The sequence below is a fragment of the Anopheles nili genome, chromosome X (assembly GCF_943737925.1).
Source record: "Anopheles nili chromosome X, idAnoNiliSN_F5_01, whole genome shotgun sequence".
Classification (NCBI taxonomy): Eukaryota; Metazoa; Arthropoda; class Insecta; order Diptera; family Culicidae; genus Anopheles; species Anopheles nili.
The window spans coordinates 8,383,046-8,392,529 of NC_071293.1; positions in this window are offsets into that span (position 1 = coordinate 8,383,046).

Here is a 9,484-nt window from a genome sequence, read left to right on the forward strand (position 1 = left end):
CCCCACCGGTGGTTGCTGAGGACGTTCTGGATCTCACTCCCACCGATCGGCTAAATACCAGCATCCGGGCTCTGTCAGCATGTCTGGTGAACACTTATCACCGGCCGCACCAGGACGGCGGCTTAATGGTTCTGCACTGGTTGCAGTTTGCGTCGTGGTTTGTAGCGCGTGTTGTAAAATTTATTGGCCACCGGAAACTCCGAAACTGAGCGTTCGTGTCCATTTGCAACATATTAACCGGCCGCGGATGGAAAGCGTGGCCATGCGTGCGCAGATAAGGAAATGGAGCGTCGGTCGATTTTCGTATCTTATCATGGAGTTGGAGGTTTTTGTAGACCTTTCGGGGCCTTTTTTTTAGGAGAGTCGTTAGCACTTTGTGGTCGCTTCCGGGAAGGCAGCTGTCAGCGGTCGATTGAAGATGGCTGCTTTTGTGCGGCGGCTGATGCATGTGTACGACGCTGGAGATCGAAATGTTTGATCGGCTGCAATGATCTGTGGGTTGGTTGAGGATGGGCTAGTTTGATCACATGATGGAGTGGCTGCAGTAATCGTTGTAGATATAGCTATATAATTTATTATTTTTCGTTAAATAATTTAAATCAGAAGGAAAAATCCGACTTCCTTATACGTTTTAGAAGTTTAGGATGAAGTATCTCTGCTTCTTCGGTTTTTTCAAGACTTAGTCGATATTAAAAAAAAACATTTGTTTGACTTGGTATTCGGAGATGGGTACATTGAACTAAAATGATAGTTTGTTTTGCCCAGTATAGTTTGTTTTATCTCAATAAAGTATTATTTGTAGTTTAACTACTTTTAAGGTAATCAGCATCGGTCATTTAAAGACATCATTTCATACCTGATGTAAAACTAACGATTCGTTATCACTACGCATATGTGAAAAAGATGGGCAAATGAGATTTATTTCATCTTTTAATAATACTTCAGATATGAAGTGTGTTGAATCGAAATTCATTCTGCACTGGTTTGTTCTCTTTTTTATCTCAATTTAATTATTTGGAAACTCCTCTTGGCTAGATATAATCACTGATTAGAGCAGGTGCATTCCAGATTTGACAAAATAGTTCAAAGAAGTCTTTTGTAGCTGTATTTCGAGACAATGCCATAATATCGTGATGATTCTTTATCACAGACGGCCCGTTGCATTCAATGTGTTTATTTAAATGATTTCTGGCAATAAAATTATAAATTTTATACTTGTTACTCTCAGAACATTATTTATTCCCTAGAACAGTCTCCACGGAACATTGCGGAGTTGTGAAAAATGTCGCACTTAAGAAGATCTTTTGTGAAAAGCGATTCACTTAGTGCATTGTGCACCAAAAAACAATTAGTATTTTTATTTACTCGTGTTCTATGGGAGAACAATTGATCATCGAAATAGCATGTTTTAGGCTGGCGTAATAGAGGTTAATATTGAGAAAAAGTTCATTTGCCCTGTAGTCTGTCAAGGTTGTAGAAAAAAACAGCATCAATTAAAAAATAAAATAAATTTTAAGTAGCGCTTCAAAAGCATTCTTCTAAATTTTCTGAGAGGAACGCTAACCTCAATATTCGAGAGTCTTGAAGCCGTTATTGGATCTGTCAAAAGTACACTACAAGCTATCTCAAGAGACGAACGAGTTCAAAAGAATTAAAATAAAACCATTCTTGGACCATACCTTAGAAAACACCGTCGACATGCTATCCAGCTCCACAGTCTCGCCGTTTCGAGGTGCCATTCGGCTCAATTATTCGCTCGTAAAAATAGGAGTGGCACATTTTTTCCATCAACCACCCGAAACCCATGTTTATCTACATACCCGCCACGGCACCCGGAGCGCGGAGAAAACAAATGGGCCACCATAAATCCTGTTGAAAAATATTTAATTGGATGATGAAGTAGCCCCGGCTTCCGAGCACCGTCACTTCGAAACGTAACGAAGTTGGACACGGTGGGTTTTGTTCGCTCGCGTGCTTATTTTTCGTCTGTTGCCAGTGAGCTGAAGCTCGCCTGCTTTGGCGAACCTGACCGTGAGACCCATTCGAGAGGTCTCAGAAGAATACCGAAATTTAGAGAAATGAAGCACGGCTAAGAGGTGCTCTGCGAGGTCGGAGACAAATCGTGTGAACATACCTCACGGACGTCAGTGCATTGTCCGGTTTTCATGTTTCATTCCCAGGCTGAGTCGTTATGACGTTTCAGTGGGAAGTTGTATGAGATCCTTACCTGTTATGTCAACATCTTTTACCGGGAGGGTGTGTTCTTGTATGATTGTTGCAGAATTTTAAGGGTTTTAAGGTTTTTTTTTAAAATCAAACGAACTTTCTTTTAGTAAAACGTCAAGTAATAGTTATTATTGATATGTCAAATTTGTCACATTGACAGACCAAAGGGTTGACACATTGACGTGAAGAAAAATGTATAAAAGAAATATTATTTACATGAATACTTGCACATGAGTTAGGAATTTCAGTGTGAAGAATGAAAATTGACTGCATACAACGGGAGTCGGCACGACGATTTTCCTCCGGCAGAGTGTTCAAAAGGACACATGGTAACCACTCCTTCACAGGATCGTCTTCTGCCGGTGGCACGCATCCGTCGCGGTCGTGATTGTCACGATTGTGACGGCAACCTTCGTGTCGGAAATGAACCGTTCTCGTCCTTGCTCGAGCTACCCCTTCATATAACTTCTCGTTGGAAGGTGAAAACCGTTAGAAAAAAAAAAGAGAAACCCCCCACGGCTGACACGCACACACGGGAAGCCGATGATAAATGTCCACCAGTCGCTCCCCTCCCCGGCATCAATCATGGGAGGAAAATTTCATCATTATTTCCCACCCCCCACGAGTCCCGTACGATGGGTGAGTGGCCCATTTCCGTTCCGTTTCCGGTTCCGTGGCACCCGGTGGGTGGAAATTTCTCACTCTAACGAACTCCCGTTTCCGGTGATCTCATTTTATTTCATTTTCACCACCAAGCCCTCGAGCTGCCGCACCCTGAAGGTGTTGTCGGTGTGACGTGAGGACGAGTTCACTCGTGGCAGGGCTCGAAATCAACGCACTTGAGCGTCAGGTTTTGCCATGGAAACGGAAAGAAATCGGATAGTCGCGATGAAGCGTCGGTTCAATACTCACCTTCTCGGGTAGGGAGCGAGTCCTTCTTTCCTTTTTTTTTGTTGCTACCCTCTTCCCGGAAACCAATCGGGCAGTGTGACCGCGTCGTCGAGGCCGTTTTAGTGCCGACCTTTTCCGTGTTTGGGTCGCCTTTGTTGCCTTAATTAAAATTGACTTATGACAAGGGTCAGGGTAATTAATTTTCTCCCCTCACTTTCGGGAGGCGTTGATCATGTTCTGTCAAGTAGCTGTCGGGATGTTGTGCAACTTTCCGACCTCCGCGTCCTTGCGCCGGTGCTGGTCGCGCATGGGCAACTTCTGCCGAAGGTCCTGCCGTGGTGGAGCGCGTTTATTAATGTGTTCGGGTGTGCATGTGTGTGGCTGGGGTGTTCCTGGAAGTGCTGCAACACCGCCCAACATCCCCACGCTCGTGCGCTTAATCCGAAAAGGACCTGAACGGAGGGACGTTTTCCCGCGGAACGCGCGAGTTCGGAAGCGCACCGAAAGGATCATTATTACGATTATCAACTTTCACACCTCGCTGCACTTGGCAGCACTGGCGAACTTCTGTTTGCCGGCGCACATATCTTCTGCTGCCCCCTGGGAACCGGAAAAAGGCGCACAAGGAAAGGCTCCTGACGCCAGTCGCGACGGAATGCGATTTTCCTCCCGCTCGGGTGGCTCGCTCCGGTTTAAGGAGCAAGATTTAGTCCGAGATTTCCGCGAGGTTTCCGCGCCGATGACCAACCGTGTCGATGGTGTCTACACCGTTGCGCTGAAGTAGGCCTGGAAGCGTTCCAAATGTCCTCCACCGCTCCCTTCTCCTAGGGTTGGTTCCACCTCCACTCCACCCCGCTCTCCACCACGGACCATCGAGCGTCACCGTCGCACGAGAAAATGCGGCGAGGCTGGCAGCCAAAAATGCGCCGAACCGGTCAACCGTGACGAATGGAGAAATTTACGATGCAAATAAATCGCCGATGCGACCGAGGGCTGCCGATGGGTTCGGCCTTTTTTTGCGTCCTACCCGCCTTGGAGGCCGTCGGGAAGTCTGGCGTGCATGGTGGGGGGGCGATTTTTACGACCCCTTTTTTCTCCCGGGGCCGTACACGGGAAATGAGGGAAAGCCCTCCCAAAACCGGACCCGAGCAGCTTAATTGCGACCGTCAAACGGAGCGGCTCTGAACCATGATAGGCCGCGACAGTCGAGGTGGTCTTACGCAAGACCTGGTTTTTACTTCACTCGCAGCCTTCTGGAAGTTGGAAGGTCCGTTTCGCGGGTCCAGTAACTTCTATGCAGACGACGCTGAGAGAGAGAGAGAGAGAGAGAGAGCTAGTGAAAGAGCGCGATGGGCTAGCACACCTGTACCTGTCAAGGAGGCATTTTCAATTTACGACGCTTGCCCGTGGGCACTGGCGTTTACTTTGGCTCAATTAAAATGCGGTAAAACTTCACCACACAACCGGAAGCGGAAGCGTACAGCCCTCGAGCGGGATGCATAGTGCACGAGCGCGAGAGCTGGATGAAAGAAAGAGACACAAAAAAGTCGTCGTCGTCGTCGTGCAGTGGAAGGGATAATCGTGACGAATAGGGGAAGAAAACATTCGTGGAAAATCACACCCCCAAGGGTGTGACAATCACTTCACCGTTTCGTCCTCGTTCAGGTGGTCGAGGTCCTTCATCTATCCTGCGATACACAAACCCACCTGCCTGCTGCTCGCCAGGTAGCTTGAGTGGAAGTAGTTTTCACGGAATTAATCTCCGCCTCGCTCCATTTCGCTCCACCGCCGCCATTTGCCGATGTGGATAATAAATTCTGCCCGCATGATGGATGCGCGCCCGCCGGGTTTATAGTGCCTGGTTCGCGCGTGCTAAGATCGATATGGAGATGAAAGGCGCTGCCGCTGGGAAATGCGTCCATTTCCCGGGCTGCAAGGTAGCCGGCACGAGAGCGTTGTATCGATAATGGAAATATTTGCTTCTGTGGTGGGGTGCGGTCAGTGCGTCGTCGAGGTGTTGAGCCACGGGGTTCTTTAGGGAAATTGTTGAGAAGGACTGTTCGGCCACTCCTTCGTGGTTGCTGCTGGCGGCAAGAAGGGTGCTTTGGAGTTGAATCTGGCTGCACTCGATCGGCGGAGAGATTGCAAAGCTTATCGGAAGCAGCTGAGTATGCTTTGGTCAGAAAGATGTAAACGGAATCAATACATTTCCAGCTACTATCAGAGTTGAAAGCATAAATTATGTTGGTGCATTGATTCGAAAACCACTTTACATTAGTGACTGGAAGTAATATTTTTCTCGTGGTTATAAATTCGATTGCTCTCAATATTATGCAACGAGATTATTCAACATCATTTCTTTTCATAGCTTTGTTTGGTGGACTGCTTCGTTCTTGATAGATTTAGATTTTATAGCAGATTCTTGGAGATATTAGCTTGAGTGGTATACTAGATAGAGAAGGCTGTTGAAATCTGATTATCCAACAATTTATCTGTAACATTAGCTTTAGTTATGGTTTTACGTTGAGTAACGAGGATATTTTTGCGTTGAGTTCTTGATTGATATTAAAATCTTTGTTTAGAAATAATTTACAGATGTGAGATCTAATTAACAGTTTATCCAAAACTTCATCTTTTCTTGATTGTTGCTCTTTGCTGCAAAATACCCATAAATTCGGTTAAAAAGGTTGTTAAAATTTGGTCTTGGTGTTTCCAGACAAAATGAAAAAAATAATGGTTTGAAAAGTTCTTCAACTCACACGAGTATCTTCGCACCCCGCGACAAACCTACTCCACTTCAAGGTGTCGTGTTATCCCGTGCATTCGACTATCGGTGATTCGGTGTAATCCAATTTCGATTATTTTCCCTCACGTCCTTAGCACGGCCCTTATCTCCACAACTCCTTCACCACCGGCAATCGATTGTTTTCTTTTTCCGGCGACATATTCGTGGGCTATATTTTTGCCTCACTTCGGTTCGTCACCCCTGGTTGCGAAAATCAACACCGGCCTGGTGGCTCCTGCGCGTGGCGGAAGCTGTTGTTGTTTTGTGGCGTAACCGTCTGCCATCACCGTGAATTGGGAGACAAAAATCTAGACCAGTTGAGCGTCGTGCCGGCGCGTAACGCCACGGCATAACGTCAATTTATTGTCGATAAAGTAAACGCGTACGATGTTGGCGTCGTAAGGGCGCTCACCGGTCGGTTCCGTTTAGATGCTACGTTGACTTTTGTTTTTGCTGGTGATGGGAAAATTGCATCGCTCTCTCGTGCGTACGGAAAACAGACACTTATAGGGGTTTGTATCAGGCGGTGTCCTTCGCATGTCCTTCAGGTTAAGCGCGACTTTTGGCGCGCAAACCTTGCACGGTTTGTTTAGTTTGGTGATCACTGTTTTGGTTCTTGAGCATTCTGCTTCTGATGTATGAGATGGTTAAAATAAATCTATGTTGCCGGAGACTAGTTTTAATCAAAATCATTTGTAATACATTGAAACATCCTACTTTTATTTACAGTACATTAAATACCGTATATTACAGTTTGTCAAGACTAATATTTATAAAATACATTCTAGAAAGAGATTCTATTCTTCATCTTTACATGACGTTCATATGAGATAGTTTTTGTTTTTTTAAGTCACATCATTGGTGTTGATTTTCTGCATCACTCATATTTTTCCGATAAGATAAAAAGAATCGTTTCTATCTATAAAGAAGCACTTTTTGAAATATACAAAATTAAAGTAAAAATTGAACCTTTTTTGTGGGTTATATTACTCAGATAACTTTGGAAGCTTGTAAAGAAAGTTGTGCTGTATTATGTAATCGAAAAAAACACATATTGACAAAGGAATATTGTATACTAAAGATTGTAACGCTTCATGAGGAGTAACCGACTTTGTAGTAATGTCTGTCAGTTTGTATTGGTGCCACCGGTTTATTAAATCAGATAAAAAAAACTGATGCCCAACTTTGCATCGTAGTTAAACATTTTCCATTCTCCTACTCCACCCAACATCTTCAAGTTCACAAACGTCTCCCGACCTTGACGTCCCGGAACCTCCCGAAGTGTCCGAGCAGGATTGGCTTAGCAAGTGCGTAAGTTAAGCTTTCGCGAGTAGGAAGCGGTCATCCGCGAGAGGACACTCGGCGTTTCAAGTGTTTCGCCCACGCCTTCGCCTCGTAATAGTTGTAACGGAAGCCTGCCCGTGGTTGCCCGCACGGTCCCTGGGTATCTCAGCGGTGACATCGTCCGCCTGTCAAACATTCCGGCCTTGTATCTGAGTGCCGTAAAGTGCGCCCCCACGAGGATCCAAACCACGGTTACTGATCGTCCCCCCATTCCGAGCACTCAATCCTGCCGATCCTGGTCGTGTTGGTTTTTCTGTTATTATCCAACGGCGTTTAGTAGAGCGAGCAGGCAAACCATCAGTAAGCTCGTGCTTTCTCGTCCGTCGATGACAGATGAGCTACTGAGAGGTTCGGTGAGTGGCAAAAGCCCCAAGATGGGGATAAATCGGCCCCAGCAGCAGCATCCGGGAGGCACTCGTTGGTCCGATTCGGGTGGCGTTCGGGAGCCAGCTTCGGGTGCGGTGTGCGTGCTCGGGTTCGGGCGGAAGCTGTACCGAGATGGGCTTGTCGTAGTTGTCAGGCTTCAGTTTGCACCGAATCCTGCCAGTGTAAGGACACGCGGCGCGTACGGTTTTTTTTCCTTCCAACCCCGTGTAGCGCTGGCCGTACTCCTGCCAGAGAGCTCGTCGCCGCAACGTCTGTTCGCATCCAGCAGCAACCTCTCGTGGTAGCTGGTGCGTTTGTGGAACAACTACGGCTTCTTTGTGAGGTGTGTGATACGAGCCTATCAAGGGTGATGAGTGTGTATGTGTGCGGGTTTGTGTGTTGTTGCGTGTAAAGTGACCGGAAAGCGAAGGCTAGTGGGTGGTTGGACAGTAAAACGCCTACAAAAACGAAATAAAAGAACGAGATCCTCGTTCCTAGCAGGCACGAAGCCCACTAGGGATGATCTCTTCATCCCATCGCAAGGGAAACCACACTCTTGCCAGCCACGTCCGAAGATCTCGAGTGCAGATACCGCTCGCTAGGGCTCATAGGGACTAGGATCTGAGTTTTTTGTCTTGTGGCAGCAGTAATTCCAGCAACATTGCGCCCAATGGTACAATTTGGGGTAATGGTTTCGTCCAGGTCAATGGCGTCAGCATGACTTGGAACTGCTTATATCTTGAGCAGCTCATGTACTGCTGCCAAAGTAATTAAGTTTTGAACCACGGAAGATGCGTCAAACAGATGTTCGAGTAGGGATCGATTGGTTTCAAATGGTGGACTTGAAATGGTATGCCAACACCGGTGACCTTCGCTTGCAAAACACGATCGAGTCGACTTTCTACTTCATTTTCATGAAGCAGGTACCTGATACCCACTGCAGCGTTAAGTCTGCTATTGCGCCATCTACATGTATTAAGTCCACCTCAGGTGTTTCACTTAGAGACGACCGAAAGTTCCCAAACCCCGTAACCGGTTATCGGTTGGCACGTTGCAAGGGATTTTCCCAGCCGTGCTGTGGGTTTTCCACCGTGGGAAGGAAAAGTGAGATTGCGAGTGTCGTGTACGGTTGGTTGGGAGGATGCCTGAAACATAACCTAACAAACACAGTGACCCATTATGATGGTAGAGCATCGAGATGATGAGACATTAACAACGGTTGAAAATTGAAAGGAAAAAGAAGGTGTGCTTATGAACGAACGAGAGAGAGAAAGAAAGAGAGAGAGAGAGAGATAACGTGAGCATGGAGCCATAAAATGTACAGTGCCCGCCAAGAGAAAGCCACCGAGCGAAAGCGAAAAGCTGCAAGAAAGCAGAACGGTGAGCGGCACGAGCTTACAAACAAAAAAAGGACAACGCAGGCTCGGCCACATAAAACCAACAACGCAATGAATGTCGTTGTCAGTGGCAGGATGACAGTTGTCGGCAAAAAAGCGAACCCTCGGGTGGGCTGTCAGTGGCGCGTTTTGGGGATGGTAGGTGAGGGGCAAACAAAGAAACAACAGCAAACCTTCCCGTTTCGCAAAACAAGGGGAAAAAAGCACAAAAAGGCACGAGAAACACGCAACGAGTGAAGACAAAAAAAAAGGAAGCGTACAAATTCAAGCCAAAAAATGAAAAGGCCACGGACCACTTTTCGCCGTTCATGCGCCCGAGGGTGGTCGGAAAATCGGGGTCGTAGGACGTCCCGGGCAGATGTCCGGCAGGTCTCAAGAGTGCACGGGACGGCGAACCACTCGAATCCAAGCAACGCCTCTACAATCAAACCTGAACCAGAACCTTGGATCTGTCACATCGCGAAGTGCTTCAAAA